General features: G+C 41.6%; 1 long non-coding RNA gene across 2 annotated transcripts in view; it reads left to right on the forward strand.

Moving 5' to 3' along the window:
* LOC129059283 (uncharacterized) overlaps positions 1 to 22,556 on the forward strand; it is a 93,613-nt gene that overhangs the window by 14,090 nt on the left and 56,967 nt on the right. Inside the window, exon 3 of one of the 2 annotated variants that reach the window (XR_008525076.2) lies at positions 16,580 to 17,836. The exons of the other annotated variant lie outside the window; for it this stretch is intronic. This is a non-coding gene — a long non-coding RNA (uncharacterized LOC129059283). Of the gene's footprint in view, positions 1 to 16,579; positions 17,837 to 22,556 lie in introns of those variants that run through there. 2 annotated transcript variants of the gene reach the window in all.

The raw sequence follows: 22,556 nt of genomic DNA on the forward strand, positions 1-22,556 counted from the left end.
ACGTCTTGCGGGAGGAGGAGTGAGGATTTGCATTTCTGACTAGTTCCTAGGTGCTGCTGCCGCCAGTCTGAGAAGGACATTTTCAGAACCACTACTGTGTGCTCACTGAATCCAGCTCTTGATTCCCATTTTTGAGTGGCTTCCTTTGTTGCCTGTCTGGTACCCTGACTCCTCAGGGACTGGCTCCCTTTTCCCTCTAAGTCTACCAGAACATTGCTGGGTCCCCACTCTCTGCTCTAAGACGCCCCATACCACCTGCTTTCCTGGGGCTTTACCTACTGTCATCTGCAAGATGTGTCTGTTCTCCATCTGCCTTCCTGGCCTTCCAGGTGCTAGAAACTTCCTCCATCATAGCCACTTCGTCGGGGGTTAATCTGGCGTGTGGATTATACTGTGTCCTATCCCTCCACAAACTGAGTTGTAGCCATGACAGATGTCACATGTACCTTAAAACTTCTGAGTTAGATGGTATGGGTGCGGGGAATAGACTCCAGAGACCCTGAGCAGCCCCACCGCCGTCCCGGCCCGGTTAATCTCACGCCCAGCCCTGGGAGGAGTCGCAAGTGCGCAGCGGGTGCCACTCGCCATCCACGCACCCATGAGCAAAGAGGCCCAGGCCGAGCCGCCACCGCGACACCAAGCCCAGCACCAGGGGCAGCGCGCAGGGATCGGTGGCCAGGGGGCCTCACATCGGCTGCGCCTGCTCGCGAGGACACGAAGGATGGGGTTTCATCAGCGGGAATGACACCAAGGATGTATTTTGTACAGCAGACTTCCATAAAGCAGCAGCAGCTCAGGAAGCACCTTCGCAGCGTGGTCATGGAGAGCTGTGGAGTTTGGTGTTGAAGGAGCAAAGGGTGCGGAGGCGGCAAATGCCACGGGCCCTGGTGGCGGTCCAGTCCGAGGCAGTACATGCAGCGACCGCAACCCTTCGAGACGCCATCCGCGCTGCAGGCGCCTCGCGCACTTAGCAGCAGGATCAACAGAATAGTGGGCGTGGGTGAAAAACAAGGGATGGGAGCGCGCCCAAGGGCCAGACCCAACCACGCGCCCGCTGCAGGCGCAGGGCGCCACTTACCACCTGCGGAGACCCGCGGGCGCGGACCACCACTCCAGCCCTCCTGCAGGAGTAGGGATAGGGGTGCCCGCAGTCAGGCGCAGGAGGACCGGGTAGACCAGAGAGGCAGGATGTGCAGCCGGGACTCACACCCCGATTCTCCTCGCCAGAGACAGCCAGCAGTGGACACCGACCAAGACGATAAAGAAAATCAAGGGGCTAAGACCCAAGGTGAGCAGCCGCCTCAACGTCAACTACCGACACAGACACCCAGAAAACACTAAACCACAAGATGGTAAAGAGACAAAAGCAATCCATCAGCTGAGAATCCGGCTCCCAAGGCTGAGTAAATGCGGGCTTACCATCTCTACCACCATCCTGGTTATCATCCAACAAGAAGAAAGGAATGCGAAATTCCAGCAACAAGAAATGAACAAAAGATTGGAGCTGAAGATCTTACGTGCTTGTTTTTTGTCCGTTGACCAGACAACTAGAACTATCTGCGTTGTCTATGCAGCATGGTATTTTGTTTTGCTTTTGAGATAGGGACTCATGATGTCACCCAGGCTGGAGTGCAGTGGTGCAGTCTCGCTCCCTGCAACCTCCTCCTGGGCTCAAGAGATCCTCCCGCCTCAGCCTCTCGAGTAACTGGGCCAACAGACGCGCACATCATGCCAGGTTAATTTTTTGTTTTCGTTTTGTTTTGTTTTGCTTTTATTGAGACGGAGTCTCGCTTTTTCGCCCAGGCTGGAGTGCAGTGGCGAGATCTCCGCCCACTGCAAGCTGCGTCTCCCGGGTTCACGCCATTCTTCTGCCTTAGCCTCCCCTGTAGCTGGGACTACAGGCGCCCACCCACCACACCCGGCTAATTTTTTGTATTTTTAGTAGAGACGGGGTTTCACCGTGTTAGCCAGGATGGTCTTGATCTCCTGACATTGTGATCTGCCCGCCTCGGCCTCCCAAAGTGCTGGGATTACAGGTATGAGCCACCGTGCCCGGCCCATGCCAGGTTAATTTTTATATACTGGTTATACAGGTTAATTTTTATACCGGGACGGGGGAGTCTCGCAGTGTTGCCCAGGCTGGTCTCGAACTCCTGAGTTCAAGCAATCCGCTCGCCTCCAGTTTTTAAAAAATTATTTTTACCTAAAGACGTCTCTTTTTGGTAATAACAAACATTTTTTAGGCCCCCTCCCCCTTTTTTCAATATACTTTTAAAGGTTTTTAAATTGTTTCATATCTGGTCAATTTGAGATTTTTAAGAACTTCATTTTTAATTTGTAATAAAAGTTTATGACTTGATTTTTTCAAAAAAGTCAACAAACTGCAAGGACCTGTTAATTAAAGTCTTAAATAATTTTTTTTTTAAAAGGCTTCTAAGAACCTGTGATCTAGGTTAATTGTCCTAGGCCAGAGAAGTCTTAATGAACAGTGACTTCAAACCTGTGACTATCCAGAAGCCCTTCCTCTGACCTTTCTCTAGGCCATGGAGGCTCAGAACTGGCATAGTGCTCCACATGGAATCTGACAATTCATTGGGTTCATCATTTTCCTTCTTCCGGAATTTGATATTCTATTAATACTGCCTGTGATTGCATTAGTTTATCCTTTTGGTATGTATTCACTTTTTGTCCAAGATTTCCAAATATTTTTCAAATAAACTGTTTTCAGACCCTTCTTGCCTCCATCTTATGCTTACGTGAGTACTTTTTTTTCCCACCTTGAAGCAGGACTTTATAGTTATCCTGCTTTCATCTGGTTTGTTTTTATATTGCATCAGCCAACGTAATGTTTTTCTTTATGAAATAAATCTTTTTTATTGTTTTTTAATGAAAGGAATATTTGCTCTTTACAAAAATATTATGAAGTGCAGATAAACAAAAAATAACATTAAAATTTTATTATGCCACCCACCCATAGTTTAATCATTGTGAATACTTCGGTGTATATCTTTCTAGAATTTTAATAAATATCTTTCTAAATTATCCATAAACAAATTTCCACACATAAATGACCCACAGCAGTAATTTTTAGATTCAGTCTTACATCTAGAGTATTTACTGTTTCTTCTAGCTCTGAGTCAGCCACAAAGTGGCTTCTGTGTTTTTGTGCATGTTGTTGATAAAATATTGTATGGTATAAACAAAAAGAGAATCCCGCCTCATAGCCCAATATTTTTCCCTCCGGAAGACTACTGATTCACAATTCAGCCCTTCTCGTGTAGCAGTTTTCAATCAGTTAGAAATTCATGGGCCGGGCGCGGTGGCTCACGCCTGTAATCCCAGCACTCTGGGAAGCCGAGGCGGGCAGATCACGAGGTCAGGATATCGAGACCATCCGGGCTAACACAGTGAAACCCCGTCTCTACTAAAAAATACAAAATATTTGCCAGGCGTAGTGGCGGGTGCCTGTAGTCCTAGCTACTCGGGAGGCTGAGGCAGGAGAATGGCGTGAACCTGGGAGGTGGAGCCTGCAGTCAGCCCAGCCGAGATCGCGCCACTGCACTCCAGCCTCGGCGACAAAGCAAGACTACGTCTCAAAAAAAAAAAAAAAAAAAAAAAAAAGAAAAGAAATTCATGTACTTGCACTCTTAGTCCAGTTTTCTATGTTATTTAGATGGATAGTGTGAGGGGCTTTATCTGTTTAAGTTACGATAATATGCAGCCTACAGATATGGTAATCTAACTCTTGTAATTCCCAAATAACCGGGCTTCATATTAAATTGACTATTTGTAGATTCCAAACTTCAATATTGTACTACTGGCCAGGCGTGGTGGCTCATGTCTGTAATTCCAGCACTTTGGGAGGCTGAGGCAGGAGGATCACTTCTGCCCAGGAGTTCAAGACCAGCCTGGGCAACATAGTAAGACCCTGTCTCTATTATATATAATTTTTAAAAATTGTATTACCTTACTGGCTTTCAGGAATAGTCATTTGTCCATCTCCAATTTTCAGGCACTTTTTCTATTCTTTTTGATTTTCCAAAAATTAATGGCAGCGATTCTACAATTATTTTTATTAGTTCTTACGTCTTGAGCTAGAATGTATCCAAGTCTGAAGAATCAAAGTCTTTCACAAAGGCTCCTTGTTCTCTTACTATCTTGGCCCGTGTCTTGGACTTCAGTGCAACCACGTTTGTTCTACACCTTCAGGTTTTGAAGCCTTCTCATTTTCATAGAGAAGATAGAAGCAAAATAGAAGCTGTAAAGAAGTTCTACTCACCATCTTCCATTAGCTTTAGAACTTGAGCCTCATTACACAGTTCTGGCCATTTTCACTCTGGTTGTATCCAACAAAAGCCATTTTGATGCCTCTAGATTTTTCATAAGCTTTGATTAATTTTTTTTCTTGGCTTCAGCCTTCTGGCTATAATTTTGACTCCTCTCCACCAATCTTTCTTTTTTCTCCTAGTCAGGTACTATTCTTTGATCTTGTGTGTGTGTGATCTTTTACAATCTGATTCCACTGAAGTGGCCTTAGCTACTCATTTGCTTCCTTACTTTCCTGTCTGTTTTCCTTTACCCCAAGATCATTTTTTAAATATAATATCTTCAGTTTTTTTTGTAGACTCTTAGGCCACTTCTCCTTTTATATAAAGGCTCTAGCTGTATTAAAATACCTATCTGTCTCTTAAATATTTGAAATCTCAGATGCCTCATTCTGCTTTCTGTTTTCTTCTGGACCCAATGGAGAGTGTATGGATATCATTCAATAAGGTTCTTAGGTTAGTAGCAGCAGAAACAGACTATGGCTACGGTAAACAAAGTGGAATTTGTTGGAGGGATTATCAAGAAGCTTAAAGTTCATGGTCAGAATCAGGCTATACAACAGTCAGACCCAGGGTGGCTCCAGGAGTTTATTCAGCAAGAATTAATCTGTCCTGGTGCTAATAAAAGAGGATTTCAAAAGTTCATGGAAAAACAAAATTAAAAGATAAAAATTACAAAATATAAACTTTATGTCTCAACATAAGCTCCATCAAGGTCAAGACACTTTTGTAAGCCATGATACCAGCCATTTAGTCCATCCCTAAAGAACTGAGGGCCCTGGAAATGTAACCATGTCAATGAAGCCTAATTTATATATTTAACAGAATAAAAATGGGTGCCCTTTAAAATTTTTTTTTTAAGATTAGGAATCAAAGAGAAGTCAGAAAGAGCCAAATCAGGACTGTAAAGTGGATGCTTAAAGATTTTCCATCAAAACTTTTACAAAATTGCCCATGTTTGTTGAGATGAATGAGCAGGAGCATTGTTGTGGTAAAGAAGGACTCTCCAGTGAAGCTTTCCCAGGCGTGTGTTTGTGTGTGTGTGTTTCTGCTAAAGCTTTGGCTTTCTCGAACACTCTCATAATAAACAGACGCTGTTGTTATTTGGCTCTCCAGAAAGTCAACAGCTAAGTGAGTTGAGCATCCCAAAACACTGTTGCCATGGCCTTTGCTCTTGACTGGGCCACTCTTGGTAGCCATTGTTCTGATTGGGCTTTGTCTTCAGGATTGTACTGGTAAAGCCATGTTTCATTTTCTGTTACAGTTCTTCAAAGAAATGCTTCAGGATCTTGATCTCACTTGTTTAAAATATCCATTGAAAGCTCTGCTCTTGTTTCAGCTGATCTGAGCACAACAGTTTTGGCACTCATTGAATGGAAAGTTTGTTCAATTTTAATTCTTCAGTCACATGTATAAGCTGAACCAATTGAGATGTTTGTGGTGTTGGCCATTATTTCAGCTGTTAATTATCAGCCCTCTTCAATTAGGGCACTTAATTGTTGGCCCTCATCAATTATGGCAAGAGCAAGATGATTTTTTTTTTTTTGCAAATTGATGTGGATGGTCTGCCACTGCTGGCTTCATCTTCAACACTGTCCCATCCCTTCTTAAAATGAGTTATCCATTTGTAAACTGCTGATTTATTTGAGACCATAAACTTTTTGTGTATTTTGTGGCCTCAAATATTTTAGAAAGCATCATTGTGTCCATAAACTTTTTGTAAAGCATCAATGATTTCACCATTCTTCCACCCAAGCTCCATCATAAATTTGATATTTGTTCTTTCTTCATTTTTAGCAGATTTCATGTTGCTCTGATATGGCCTCTTTTCAAACTGAAGTCTTATCCTTCTTCACATGCCTCAAACTAGACCCTATTCAGATACGTTATAACAAGTTAGTACAAGATTATTTTGGTACACAAAATTGAAATTCACTCAGTTTTTTCATAATATGCACTTCCATGAACAATTTGAAGACTCTTCATATACTTTGGATTAAAAATCTCAAGAGAAGCAGTGAGTCTGATTGGCCCAGCCTAGGTCAGATGCCTATCCCTTGGCTAGGGGAGGCTAGGGAACTCTGATTTACATGTCCAATAAGGCTACAGGCAATGGGGAGGTGGTAATGCTCCCAGAGGAAATTGGGGTGCAATTACCTGTAGTAGGGTGAATACATGATGGAATGCTGAAGAACAACTGATGTCCACTGTAGCTACTGTCTCCCAAGGTTCACCTCATTTCCACTTTACTAATGGGTTCTACCTTTTAACTCAGAGTTAAGAGTTGGCTGTATTTCCTTTATTGATCCATCTGCTTCTGAAAAAAGATGTTATTAGTAAACAATATTAGAAATTTATGAGATATTCTGCCTTCAGCAGGATGAGACTTCCCACAGGTATCCAAGTAGTGGAAGTCCCAGGAATATTGGTAATATCTGTGCCAGTTTTAACAATACTACTAAAATTCTATTACCTTGTAGCCCCAAATCTTTTAGAAAGGAGTATCAACAAAAGCATTTGCCTCATATTAACCTGCTAAATTACTTTAGCAATCAATCACATTTGGGGCTTATTGTATAGCCATTGGGAATCACAAATATTATTCCTGAAGCTTTGCCACTATTTCTTCTTGAAAATTGTTAATTGCCCCCTCAATAACATTAATAACCTCTCCCATATAGATGCTGACCATCTAGCACTCAATATTCTGTTTCATCTTCCTTTCATATTTTTGTAGTTTTTCTTAGACTTTTTTTCTTCCTCATCATTTCAGGATTTCCATTTCTTTTTCTTTTTAAATGAATTCCTTCAAGCCTTCGTAAGTAGCTCTCAATCTTTGCCAGGAACTTATCCCAAGCCATGGTATGCCAGCCATGTAGCTACCACTCACATCTCACAACTGCCTTCTTTTAAAGACAGAATCTTCAACAAGAAGGATAAAAATATTATTGTGGCGCCTAGTTCTTAAATTTCCTATCTAGAATAGAGACATATGTAAATTTCTCCTGACTTTGTCATTTGTTCCCATGTGAGCACATAGATGAGTGGTAGTAGGCTTAGGCTGGGCTCTCCTTTTCAGATATCTTCAAACAGGTGACACAGTTCTGAATTGACTGGGTCAGGAAAACTACAGTCATCTCCTTATTCTCACTATGGATAAGCTCCACAAAACACATCTTCCACCTGGAAAATTAGTGGGCACATAGATATTGGAAGAGTAAAAGTAATTCTTAAAATCATTGATTCAAAGACAAAATCCTAAGAGGTGATAATAGGGGTTGGAAGAATGAGATTAAGGGAGTAACATGGTAATAGGAAAAGCAAGATTCTTTGATAAATTTTCCTGTTAGTGAGTTTTCTCATGCCATCCTGGAGCTCTCTCCTGCCCAGCAAATTAGAATTACAGTTGAACTGGAAGATTATTTTGTAAAGCCTTCTGACCTTTAGGCACTGTATTTGAGACTGAGGCAGGGAACAAAAGAAGTCCTAAATGTCATACACAGGTGTCATCAACCCCAGAAAGATTTGGACTTTGGTCACTTTTGAGAAACCACAGCTGCTAAGATAAGTGGTGATTCCCATGAGGAGATTGTTCTGGAATCTGTCATCAGGATGCCCTTTTAGTTTTCGAGACAGCTAATCTGGAAATGTGAAACTTGCTCATGACCCAGTTTTCCTTTCCTTTCAACTGCCTTTAATGAAGTCATAAAATCTGACAATGGCCAAGCAAGCAGCCATAGAGTGGATCCCAGGCTCTGGCATTTACTAGGTAAGGTCACTTTCTGGGGTACTTAGACATAAAGAAAGCTGAAGGTGAAACATTTAAGAGAGTATATCTAAGAGTCAAAATGAGGGAGGCCAGATCCATGTTCCAGGAATTCAATAACAGCCCAAGAAGACAGTAGAAAAGCCAGGACTAAAGAAAGACCATTTTACCATTAATTGGGGCTGGGAGATGAGAGCTTTCTCTTTTATATAAGTGACTCTCTGTGGTATGACACCTGTGTTAAAAGCACTGGGCAGACTCAATAAGAACAACCATTCCCCCAAAAAGAAACATCTTCTATTCTCTTAACCTGAAGCAAAGTAAAAATGAAGAGCTCTAGAATCTTATCATCAGGAGCTGTTCCCCTTAATGAGTAGAAGCTGGGAAGTCAAAGGTATGGCTTATCATGCAGTATACCAAGACCAGCAGCCACTCCTAAGCATCTATTTGGACGGTCTCAGGGATGACAATGTTGTTGGGAGAAGGGACTGGGGGCTTAATTAAAGCAGATTGAGTTAGATTTTGTATTTATTTTGGGGTAGCTTCAAGGTTGAAGGAGATGTGGTCTAATGGCTATAGAGAGGCAAGAATCCTCAACCCACCTCCTCACAATCAGATTAGTTTACTCCCCTGATGATTAAGTTGTGCTGAAAAAGATGCAGAGAACTGTGAAAAAGGTGTTTGTGAGGAGGACAGGACACACACCCCGACCCCAATAATACAATATAAAAAAATTATTTGAAGGGAGTACAACTCAGATTTCCAGGCTATATTTCCATTTTTACCCGTGCAAATAGAAAAAATAATGAAAAGAATGGTGAGGGAAAGAGATATAATAGGAATGAGATAATTTCACCTTATTAGAGAAAAGAGAGAGGAGTTCATCACTGTCTAAGTCCACAAAGGATAATGGGGAAATAATGATGAGCACATATTCTCCACGCCCAAGGTAGACATAATGAAAGAAAGCAGGCTGAAGCCATGGCCAGAGTGGAGATTGATCTGGGTAATAGAATTTCCTCCTCTACAGGCTGTTAGAACTGAAGACATGCTCTTTTTCTAATATGGCTTAGTTGCAGCTTCACTGATGTTCTCACTACCTATCTATCCCTCAGGCATGATAAGCACTCTCAGCTTAACTAAGGGCACTTCCCACCAGTTTCTGCCTGGGGTTGGGGAAACAGACCCAGCTGACATCTCGACCATAACCTCATGAGAGACCACATGCTGGATCAACCCAGATAAGCCACTGTCCAATTCCTGACCCATGAGATTTTAATGCATATTGTTGTTTTCAGCAACTAAGTTTTGGGGTGATTCCTTAAGCAACTAAGTTTTGGGGTGATTCCTTTTGCCTCTGGACCTGTGGAACAGAAGAGAAAGAATCACAGTTATTACTTTTTTAAACTATAGCCATTTTATTTTTAACCCTATTAGAAACTGTCCCATATCAGTACATAAAGGGCTTCCTTATTCTTTTTCACAGCTATATAGTATTCCACTGCATGGTGGTAGGTACAACAATTTATTTAGACAATCCCCTACAGATGGACATTTAGATTATTTTAGTATTTCAAAGCATGCTTCAAGGTACCTACGTGTACCATCACCTTTTTGTACACATACATATAAAAACACAGAACAAATCCCTATAATTGGAATTGTTGCTGTGCAGGCTTCTCACTCAGTATCTACAGGAGTTGCCTGATCCTTTATTCATCATCTACCTACTCCTAGTTCTCACTCAGGTACTGGAACCTCTACTTACTGTAAGCTGCCTGGAGACCCTACTGTACTCATCAGATAAGGAGCACTTTATGTAAACTCAGAGAAAATAGCTGAAAACTTTATGGGTGAGTTATTAAAAACATTAAAACAGGACTATTTCAACAAGTCCATTACTGTGTCCTGCATAGACTCTTAGGTCAATAAAAAGTTCTCAAACACCTAATGTGATAAAACATAGTGTGAGAGCCAAAAAGAAGTGAAAGACTTGGTCTTCACCCTTCAGAAGCTGGAAATCAACTCTCCCCACCAGTTGGGACTCAGAAGAGCTAAATTCAATCAGTTGGTTTTTCTCCCTCAATGACACAGCTCCTATTGCCAGGGGAGAAATTGCCCTGAGGTCACTGAGGATAGAAATACACTCTTGGGTGGACTCCCTCTATCTTTTCATTTTTCTCTCACGCATAGACACACAATTTTTTTTGTGATGAAGTAAAATTATACCATTATGAATAGAGGGCATTGGCTGAATTGATGTGAGTTTTCCACTATCTTCATGTACTTCTTTAATCCAGAGTGGTTTTCTTTGTTTTGATAAAATGCACATATGTTTTTATGTACATCTAGTGTTTCAGTGACTTCTAGTCTATTTTGACCATGGCTAACAGTACGAAACACATTGACAATACAATCCATCCAACCGTCCACCCATCTGTGTGTATCTTTTTGAAAAGCATCACCAAAAGCACTTAGCCTTATTATGCATAATATTTTCTGATAGTTTCTATTCTAGTCTATTTCATTTTGTAAAAATGCTGGTCTCAACCCACTTAATTTCACAACCTACTAATAGGTCATGACCTGCAGTTTTAAAAACACCACTCTCTATGCCACACTACAGGCCTGGAGTAAAATCCAAGTGTTTGCCTTGTGTAATAAAAACCTTAAAAGCCTTTGAGCCCTGCTTATTAGATTTGTTCTTCCTTTAAAAGTTAGAAGTTATCCCTGCTAAATGTGCTGGAAGTAACATAAATCCAAGACTTTCTCATAAGTCGGCATGAATGTGCTCTTATTTGGGGCTGGTGTTGGGAATATCAGTAAGTGCACCTGGTTCTGTCATTCTTCTTGACTGTCTGTCACAGCTGGAGAGGTACTTTCCCTCCAGATGCCCTCTGATGGAGTTCACAGGAAAAGAATGCAAATGCTAGTCTGCCCAGGCCAAGAATCTGTCTCCCTGCAGCTGATTGGGTTACGTGGTGGGGAGAGGCGTGTGTGTCTGTCACTAGGAAGAGTGATCTGCTGTATCGGGAATCCTGGGGAATAGAGTAAAATGAGAAGGCAGATGTAAAAGAATTCTCCCTAACATTATGCCATCACATCCGAAGTAATATTAATGATCTCACATTTGTGTTTGGTCAGCCTAGGGACACAGAGGAGGGAAACTGATGTGATGGTTTGTAGGTCAGCTGTGTGTCAGGCCTTACTCTAGGCACATACCTGTGTAGTCACTGGAGTAGGTGTAATAAGAGCTAACATGTATTGGGTGCTTATTTTTCTTTAGGTATCTACAAGCATTATCCCATTTACATCTCACAATTCTATGAGGTTCGTACTATATGACTCCCAATTTTTCAGATGAAGAAACTGAAGCTTAGATGGAAGGAATAATTTCCCCAGGGCTTCACAGCTAGTGTAAGACAGAACCAGGACTAGAGCCCAGGTATTCCCTAGTCCACAGCCTGTGCTCGTCACCACCACCCTGAATTATTGTAGGGGAGGGAACTAGCTCAAAAAGAGTAAGTAAAGGGTATGTAAACCTGGTTCCACAGCTAACAAGTGGCAGAGCCAGGATTCACAAACAGTCTGTCTTGACGTGAAAGCCAGGTTCTTTCACTAGAACCCTTCAACTCTGCTGCTTCCTGGGCCCATGGTGGCCAGGAGAAATTTAAGGGGAAATGTGATTCTTTCTGGAATGCAAGTTTGAACATGGTAGGATGGAAAGATCTAGGGCTGCTATTGAGAAACATGTGTTCTAGTGTTGACTCTCCATAAGCTTGCCGGGGGGTGAAGGGCCAGGGGACGAGGTCTCAAATAAATCATTCTGTGTCTTCAGACAAATGACCGTGCAAGCCAATGGGTTTTTATGAGCTCCCTAAGGATCAAAGCTAAAGGTGTGAGGGATTTGGACATTTTAAAGTTGAATATAAATGTAAGACTTGACTTTTAAAATTCCTTCTTAAACTATGTACCTTATGCTAAGAGAAATGTTATACTTTATTGCTTAGATGAATAGAAATAAACTGCTTGTGGTCAGGAACCATGTTTCATGGTTCTTACAATACTTAGCACTCAAGTCCTTCTCCACTGTTACCTTGGAAAGCATCGGAAAAGGAATTTCTACTGCCAGGGAAGACATTTAAAATTTGGGGTAGGGGAGAGGTGTCTAGATTGACAACCTCAACCTATTGTACACATTTAAGTAATAATTGTAATAGTTGTTAATATTATACCTAGTTCATTTATATAAGTAGAATTCTAGATCATTGCCTCGAAAGGAATTTAATCATTCTGCTTATAATTTGGGAGCTTTCTACATAGCTTATGTATTGTTGTTTATTAGGGTAGTCAGATTGATGGAATGATAATGGCCTCACAAAACTGTTAAGTTCATTTAGGACAGTGAATGCGTCTGTAATGCTTATTCTGGGGTCTCCAGAGCCTCGCCAACACAGTGCCTGTCATGTAGCAGGTGCTCAATGAACATTCATTGAATGAGTAAATGAAGCTGTGGGTCCTCTTGTTTTGATTTCAAAGGAGAAAGTCTTGGTTGGCAAATACTACAGACAAATTTTTAACTTTGAGACAAAGTATCAAGGCTTTGCATATGATGACTATAGCTTATCTTCAGTGGCTAAGTATAGGCTTTTATCGCTAAATGCCTCATGTGAATACTTAGCCACATTGGTTCTTTCTCTCTAAACAAACAAAAACCCCATAAAGGTTTTTTTGGGGTTTTTGCTTGCTTGATTTCTGAAGTTTTTACAGTTTAAAATGTGCAGACTTCGACAAAGGGGTAGACCCAGTAACTTGAATCCTGGCTGGATACATGTTCCGCTACTTCCCTGTGCATGCACATCACCACCTCCACCCACCCAAAGGGAAGATGCAGTGCTTGTCTGCTATACACAGACAAGTCCTAGGAAAGATTAACCCACAATATTTGTGATGCAAGTTTTATAGAGGTCAACCAAGGGCACAGTTAGCTATTAGGTCAACTTGCAATGCAGGATAAAGAGAAAATAGGATCCAGGGTGGAAACAGAAAATGGAATGGTAAAACAGAAGAAAATGCCTTAACTGGAGTAAAGACTTGATATACTTTGGATGTTCATCCCCTTGAATTCTCATGTTGAAATTGATTCCCACTGTTGGAGGTAGGGCCTAATGGTAGGTGTTTGGGCCATGGCAGAGGTGGGGCTCCCTCATGAATAGACTAGTGCCCACCCACCCTGGGCAGAGGGGTGTGAATTCTCCCTCTGTTAGTTCCTGAGAGAGCTGGTTATTGAAAAGAGTCTGCACCTCCTTTCTCTCTTGCCTTCTCTCTTGCCATGGGGTGTCTGCACATGCTGGCTCCCCTTCACCTTCCACCATGAGTGGAAGCAGCTTGTGACCTTCACTAGAAGCAGATGCTGGCACCATGCTTCTTGAACAACCGGCAGAACCATGAGCCAAATAAACCTCTTTTCTTTATAAATTACCTAGCCTCAGATATTCCTTTATAGCAGCACAAAATGGACTAAGACAAAGCTTCTATTCAAAACCCAGATAGGGTCCTTGTTGTCTGAAGGATAAGAGGTACAGAACAACAGCACAGCTATAGGAATAAACCCCATATAATTCACTGGGCATCCAGTTTCTATTTACGGGGAGCAGGTACAGTTCATCTTTCATTTTCTATTTTTATATTCATGAGAAAAGAAGGGAGATTATGAAAGTAAATATGGATCCCAGCATTAACAGCTGAATATATAAAGGAATTCAAGTGCTTTAATGAAAAAATTATGACCACAGTGAGATACACTTCACACCCATTGGGATGGCTATTATTAAAACATGGAAAATAACAAGTGTTGAATGAGGATGTGGGGATAATGGAACCCTCGTGCATTGCTGGCAGGAATTTAAAATGGTGCAATTTCTGTGCAAAACAGTTTGGCAGTACCACAAATAATTAAACATAGAATATTACCATATGACCCAGCAATCTCACTTCTAGCTATAAGCTATGGTTTGAATGTGTCCCTCAAAGTTCATGTGTTGGAAACTTAATCCCCACTGCCACATTGTTCAGAGGTGCAACCTTTAGGAGGTGGTCAGGTCCTGAAGACTCTGCCCTCATAAATGGATTAATGCCATTATCTTGGGAGTGGGTTCCTGATAAAAGGATGAGTTTGGCCCCTTTCTCTCTCTCACTCATGTGATGCCTTCTGCCATGGTATGATGCAGCAACAAAGCCCTCACCAGATGCTAGTCCCTCAATCTTGGACTTCCCAGTCTCCAGAACCATGAGCCAAGCAAACTTCTACTGTTTATAAATTACTCAGTCTGTGGTATTCTTTCATAGCAGCAGAAAATGAATCAAGACAGTATATACTCAAAATCAAAATGGAAAGAACTGAAAACTGAGACTCAAATAAATATTTGTACCCCAATGTTCATAGGAGCATTATTCACAACAGACAAAATGTAGAAACAACCCAAGCATTCATTGATGGATAGATGGGTAAACAAAATGTAGTATAAATATATATAATGAAATATTATTCAGCCTTAAAAATGAAGGAAATTCTGACATGTGCTATAACATGCATCAACTTTGAAAACATTATGCTAGTAAAATAAGCCTAAGATAAAGGACAAATATTGTGTAATTCCACTTATATAGGGTACCTGAGTAGTCAAATTCAGAGTCAGAAAGTAGAATAGAGATTACCACGGGCTGGGGAAAAGAGATAGTGGGAATCATTGTTTAATGGGTGCAGAGTTTCTGTTTGGGATAATGGAAATTTTCTGGTAATAGTGGGGATGATTGCACAACACTGAGAATATACTTACTGCCACTGAATTATACACTTAAAATGATAAATTTTATGTTATGTATATATTTCTTTCTCTTTTTTTTTTGGAGACAGCATCTCGCTCTGTCACCCAGGCTGGAGTGCAGCGGCGCGATCTTGGCTCATTGCAACTTCCCAGGTTCAAGCAATTCTCCTGCCTCAGCCTCCCGAGTAGCTGGGACTACAGGAGAACACACTCACGCCTGGCTAATTTTTTTTTTTTTTTTTGTATTTTTAGTAGAGACAGGGTTTCACTGTGTTGCCCAGGCTGGTCCCGAACTCCTGAGCTCAGGCAATCTGCCCGCCTTGGCCTCCCAAAGTGCTAGGATTACAGGCCAGAGCCACCGCACCTGGCCTGTATTTCTACAACAATAAAGATGATATTGTAAAACCTAAGAATAGATTAATTATATTCACAATGTTGTACAACCATCACCACCATGCTCTGCTACCTCCCTCAGTGTAGGTCTGCCACAGCGCACAGCCAGGGGAAATGGAACCTGTTGGTGTTCACTGGCTGCTCAGTTGGCCTAGAATAGCTTTCCTACACCAGGAAACGGGGAGATGGGAATGCCAGTTGGCTGCCGAACCCACTAGAACGGCTCCACCACAACACAGAATTGCGGGGAAAGGGGGGCTGCACTCCTCACCAGCTTCTCCACTCAGCTGCTCCCCACTGAGCAGCAGCTGAGGGTGGGGGAAACTGTGGCCTGGATGCCCACCCAGGAGAGATCTTCCGTCTGTATAGGCTGGGGAGGTGGGGTTGCCACCTGGCTGCCAAGCCCACTGGACAAGCCACCTGGAGCTGGGGAGGGGGAAGGGTGAAGATCCTAGCTTGATTGCCATGGCCTCTCACTGTTACTACTGAGTTTTTGTAGATTTGTTGAATAAATATTCCTTAAATTGTTGTAAGCCCTTTGGCCAATCACCAGAGATTTTTGAATGATTGTCTTTTACCTGTTTAATAGATGTCTCCCTGGGGGAGAAGTTTCACTGGCATCATTACCTTATCATTCTGGAAGCTCCTCTCTTCCTTATAGAGTTTTAATTAACCATAGTGGAAAATGCATCTTTTAAAACAGCAGCATTTTGTAGAAGTCCTCTTGAAGGCTTCTCCTGATAAATTCATGTATCAACCTTGGTCTGATGGAATTCTAAGGAGAAGAAGAGATAGTGGCTGTATCCAATTGCAAGTATATTTAAAACCTTGCTGAAGACGGTGTAGTAGTAGCCAGGCCCTTCGCTCTGAGAGCTAACAGTCTGAATAAGGCAAAGCATTTGAGTAGATAAACCTGAGATCAAAAGTAAAGTATCCCTGCAGGAAGGTAAGGAGATTAATAGCATGGAGGCATATGGAGCTTTTGGAAATAGAGCCATTTGAAATCCACAAAATCACCTGTGTCTTCAGAGAGGGGCTTAGAGTGACTTCTAAGGGGATTAGACCCTGTTAACAGTGTGCTTCAGAGAGATGCATCAATATACCTGACAAATGTTTATTGAATGTCCCTGGGGAGGCTGACATTGTAATTATCTGTTTCTGAGGCTCTGCATAACTTTGCTTTGATTTTTGCTTTTTTTTTTTTTTCTGTAAGGACTTTGCCGTTACTTGGGATTTCATATTTCTTTTATTTTCAATTGGTTTTTAAGGAGGGAGAAGAGGCAATTGACTCCATGCTGTATGTACACAGTCTTGTAAAACCACTGCTGAAGATTTGAAATATTATTCTGACTTGAATAACTTGCCACTCCAAGTGAAGCTGTTTTCTTCGCTAGACTTGCCGCAGTTTGGAAGGGAAGCTGTCCTTCAGCAATGATAAATGACACAGCAATTGTTTCTGCAAGTCCAGAATGATGAATAGATCTTGCCTCATCCAAAGCTTTATTTCCAAAAGCTTTGACATAAGGAGAAACCAATTTCATTATTGCTACATTCTAGAAGAAGAAACAAAACCATTTGCCAGCATGCTTAATGATGAATTTCTAAGCTGAAAGCACTATCCTTGTAATCTTTTTGATGTCTCTTAATACATCTATCCATTTTCCTTACAAGGACCATTTGTTTATTAAGATCCATTCTGTGAAAAGAGTCACATGGTGTATTTCAAACGTCCGTTTAAAATGATTCTTCAGGTATGATGCCAGAAGTTTTAATAGCCCTCCGCCTCCCCTTCACGTTGCCTGTGTGATCTCTGGTGTGTCCTGCCAAGTACCCTCACTCTCTCACTTTCGTTGCCCAAGTGCATTCTGAGTAGCAAGGACTTCTGCTTGGACTCATTGTTTGGGTCAGGCTCAGAGAGAGCTCTTATGTTTTTTCTCATCAGCTAATAAAGATAAGGGGTGGCATCAGGGGAAGCATGTCTTAGAGATGAAGGGCAAATGGAGATCTTTGATTCAAAGAATGCGGCTCCATCACTTTCTCTCTTACATAAAAATTCTATTCATCCCATACTTCCTACTGCAAATCACATTGGTACACCATGACAATGCAGTAGATACACAAGGACTTTCCCACATCACACTACAAACACAGCCACCCTCTCTGGGGAACGTAAGAGAAACTTTTGGGCTTCCACTTCCCCTCCATTTGTTTGAAGGATCAAGAGAACACTGTTCCATTTTCAACAAAAATTAAAAAGGAAAATCATGAAAAGAGCCAACCTCCTCTTTTTTGTTTTCTCCCTTAATATATTGTTGCATCCAGGGAAGAGGAAACAGTGAGCGCCACTGATACTGGGTCCCCAGGGACCCCATAAGGGTCACTCCCCAGCTATCAAATGAGCATGTCTTCCTCCACTTGCAGAGTGAGTTTTTAACGGGAATGGAAGTTACTCTTGGCTCAGCTCTAATGTTCAAAAAAAAAAAAAGAAAAAAGAAAAAGAAAAAAAAAAAAGAAAGAAAAAGAAATGCCACAGTGCTTCAGGGAACCAGGCTGTGTTCACACCTGGGTTTTCACAGGACAGAGATTTTTAGCTTTAAGGCTTTGCAGATTTGGAGAAAGGAGATTTCAGAAATCATTAGCCATGTTCCTGCCAGCCTCAGCAGGCCAGCTAAGAACAGTGTGTTCCTTAAGGGCAGGAACAAATTCCTTCCACATGTTTTTGTGTTTTTGTTTCTTCTTAAGGTGCTATCAGTGGTGCCATGGGCCAATTAATTTTGGGACTTAAAAGGTGACGATATCTCATTTATTCTACACCGTTGCTAAATAAGATGATCATGAGATAAAATTTTCCAGATAACTGGACTGTCATCCTTTGAGAACTGTATTTTAAAAATGGAAATGTATTTGGACTCCATTTAGTGAATAAAAACAATAGAGATGGTTAACTCTTTGTGCAAGTTCATGTTCATGGGTGTATTATTTTATTGGCTGTATCAAAGATGTCCTCAAGTTCTATGCAGGTGAAAAGGACTCTGCAGCCTCACATGATGGTCTTGAAATTCTAGCCTTTCCATTAGTTTTCTGATCTTCTAACTCAGTGTTCATTTGGCATTGTTATTCTGTCATTTCTTCCCAGAATCTGTGTCTGAGAAACCTCATTGCCTTCCTCAGTCTTGACTATTTACTTCTTCACCAGTTGTAACATAGGCAAAACTGAGAGAAACCAGATGGACTTAGTTTTACATACATTACTTAGTAAATCTTCCCTCCTGCCAACTAAGTGAAGAGCACGGTTTTTACGACAGCATAAAAATCTAATTGATCCCTTCAGTCATTATGTGAGGAGATGGACTTTATATCAAGTGGCATTTTATTTTGAACTTAGAAAAATATGCATCTTATTACAATTTACCTTCAGTATAACAAGTCCATTGGACCTCCACATCAGATTTTGAACCATTCATTTCTAAATTATTTGCTACCTCCTTAATCCAGGCCAGTATTATCTCTCAGAGATTATGGAAACTGCCTTTTGATGGTCTTCTAGCATCATCCTGGCTTTCCTCCAACCCTATCCACTATAGTCAGAATGAGCTTTCAAAAACTGAATCTCATTATTTCACCTCCTTGCTCAATGGCTTTCCATGTTAGCCTCACCTTGTGGCACACACCCTCTCCTGCTGTGCTCTACCACACCGCCTTAAGGGGTGAAGAGAGGGAATTGACTCAATCTTGTATGTATACACTCTTGCAAAACCACTGCTGAGGATTTTAAATATTGTCCTGACTTGGATAACCTGCCATTCCAAGTGAAACTGTTTTCTTCGCTAGACTTGCCACAGGTTGGAAGGGAAGCTGTCCTTCAGCAATGATAAATGACACAACAACAGTCTGTGCAGGTGGAAGATGATGAATACCTTATCTATCCCCTCATTTGACACAAGGTTGATACCAGTTTCCTACAAGAAGAAACAAAATTATTTGCCAGAATGCTTAATATAATGAATTGTTAAACTGGCCATACTTTATATATATATATATATATGAATATATATATGAAATATATATGAATATATATATGAAATACATATATGAAATACATATATGAAATACATATATGAAATATATATATGAAATATATATGAAATATATATATGATATATATATATGAAATATATATGATATATATATGAAATATATATATGATATATATATGAAATATATATATGATATATATATGAAATATATATGATATATATATGAAATATATATATGAAATATATATATGAAATATATATATGAAATATATATATATTATATATATATGAAATATATATATATTTATATTTATATATATATATAATCTCACAGGACCTTTGTGTCTGCTGTCTGCTCTATCTGGAATGCTCTTCTCTCTTTCCCTGGCCTGTTCCTTCTATACTTCAGTTCTCAAATTAAATTTCACTTCCTCAGAAAGGCAATTCTTCACCATTTTACTTAAAGTAGGGATTCACTATTATTCTCTGTCTAGGGTAGAGCATGTGGATAGACATATGATAGTGAACACAGAGTATGAAAATCTTTATATCACATGTTAATACACATCATTAGATAGTATCTACCACGGAGTAGACATTAAATAACCTGGCAGACAAAAATGACCTCACCAGTTGACTTCACCCACCCCAGTGCTGGAGCAAAGAACACGTGAACAAAGTAGCCACATTGGCAGACATTACACACGGGTCCAACAGCAAGAACTGCATTTACAAAGGCTGATCTAGCTACTACCACTGCTGGATATCCAACATGCCAACCGTGAGGACTGGTGATGGGCTTCCAGTATGACACCATTGCTCAAGAAAACCAATCAGTCACTTGGTAAGATGTTGATTCTAATGAGCTCCTTTCATCCTGAGGGGCCAGTGGTTCCTCATTACCGGCATAGACACATACTCTGGGTATATGCTTGCTTTTCTGCTCATGGGAACTTAGCCAGCACCACTATGCAAGGGATGGGGTTATGGAATGCTTGCTATGTTGGCATAGAATCCCATATAACATTGCATCAAGCCATGGCCTTCAGCTTATAGTAACTGAGGTTAGAAATGAGCCCTGGCCACAGGATCTACTGATCATATCAAATATGCACCACCCAGAAGTGGCTAGCTCCCTACAGTGCTTCTTGGAAGCAATACTCTGGAAGGATGGGGTGCCACCCTCTGGTATATAATTGAATCAAAGATTTTATATGCTGTTATGTCTTAATAGAAAGACCGCATAGGTCCAGGGACCAGGAGTGGAAGTTGGAGTGGCCCCCCTTGCCATCACTCCCAATAACACTCTGGGGTGATTGGCGGGTTGTGGGGGATGGTGGAGTTGTACTTCTTATCACGTAACTCTGGGCTCTGCAAGGTTAGAAACTCCCATTCTCAAAGATGGTACACTTTCACCTTGGAACATAGCAAGAGTATCATTAAATTATAAGCCACAGCTGCCACCTGGACACTTTTGTTCCTTGCCTCCAGGGTGCAGAAGACAAGGAGAGGAGTCACCATCTTGGCAGAGGTAATTGAGCTGATCATCAGGAGGAAGTAGGGCTGTTGTTACAGAGTGGGTCAGAAAGTATAGTATGGAACCCAATGACCTACTTAGGCTCATTTTGATACTTCCTGGCCCACTTGTGATGTTAAATGAACAGGCACAGCAACCTTATTTTGCAAAGGGCATATGTCATATAGCATATGAGCTGCTGTAACGAAACACCATAGACTGGGTGGCTAAAACAACAAACATCTATTTCTCACAATTCTGGAGGCTGGGAAGTGCACATCAAGGTGCAGGCAGATTCAATGTCTGGCGAGGGCGCTGTTCCTGGTTTGCAGACAGTTGCCTTGCTACACCCTCACATGGGAGAGAGAGAGAAGGCCTAGTCTCCTCCTCTTCATCTAAGGGCACTAATCACATCATGGGGGCCCCATACATAACTTAATCCAAACCTAATTGCCTCCCAAAGACCCTACCTCCAAACACCATCACATTGGGGATTATGGTTTCAAGACATGAATTTTGGAGGGACACAAATATTCAGTCCATAGTAGCATGGTGACAAGGGCTCAGACTTTTTGCAGATGAGAACCTGGATGAAAGCCACCAAGACTGCCAGAGGTGATATCTGATGGTGAGGGGAGTCTAGACTGGGTAATGGAGAAAGAGAAAATGAGTATCAGTTTTGGTCCCTAGACTCATTGCAGCTGTGGGGGCTGAAATTTGTGCTCACCTTCTCTTCTAAGTTTTCAATCAGGAAGAGAAGCCCACTGGAACCTGCAGGAGATGCTTCATGAATATGCATGAATAAGTGGACTGGGGTGAGGCAGAGATGAGTCACCTAGTCTCTCTTCAAGGAAGCACTTGCACCCGAGCTATGAGAGTGCAGTTGGCAGACAGCCTCCAGCTGCCAGCTCCTTCGGGGTCTGCCCCAGTTGCAGAGAGTCACACCTTTCCTGGGGAAGCCCACATCTGGTGACTGAGCCAGGCAGGGGTGTAGAGGAATGGACATTTCTGTTCAAATTGGCACAACTCTGATGGGCAACATTTGCCCCAGAGCTGCCCACCATGCTGGCTGAGGCTTTGTCAGGGCTGCACTGCAGGTTGCTTTCTTCCTCTGCTCAATCTTTCTTTCCTCTTCCCTCTTTTTACTGGTGTTCATCCTTAATAAGTAGCTTCCATCCAAATTTGTCTCAGCATCTGCTTCCAGAGAACCCAACATGCTATAGGCTGTATGCTTTGCCTGCTACAGACAAAGGAGAAACTTGCTAACTAGGTAATTTGGGGCATGTACATACATATGCGACTATGTAAACCACCTGGCACAGTGCTTGGCATATCACAGTGTTCAATATGTGCTGCAGTTTTGCTGTTTTAAAGGGAAGCTCCCCAAGAATGGACAGTCCCCCATGCTGACACAACTTTGTGAGGTTTCTGCTGAGGACAAGAAGCTGAGTGCTCAGTCTTCTGGCCACATTGTTGACAACTGCAGTGCCTAATTCTTTTTTTTTTTTTTTTTTTTTTTTAACAGAGTCTCGCTCTGTAGCTAGGCTGGAGTGCAGTGACGCGATCTCAGCTCACTGCAACCTCTGCCTCCCAGGTTCAAGCGATTCTCCTGCCTCAGCCTCCCGAGTAGTTGGGACTGCAGGCACGCACCACTACGCCCAGCTAATTTTTGTATTTTTAGTAGAGACAAGG

This window comes from Pongo abelii, chromosome 4 (assembly GCF_028885655.2).
Source record: "Pongo abelii isolate AG06213 chromosome 4, NHGRI_mPonAbe1-v2.0_pri, whole genome shotgun sequence".
Taxonomy (NCBI): Eukaryota; Metazoa; Chordata; class Mammalia; order Primates; family Hominidae; genus Pongo; species Pongo abelii.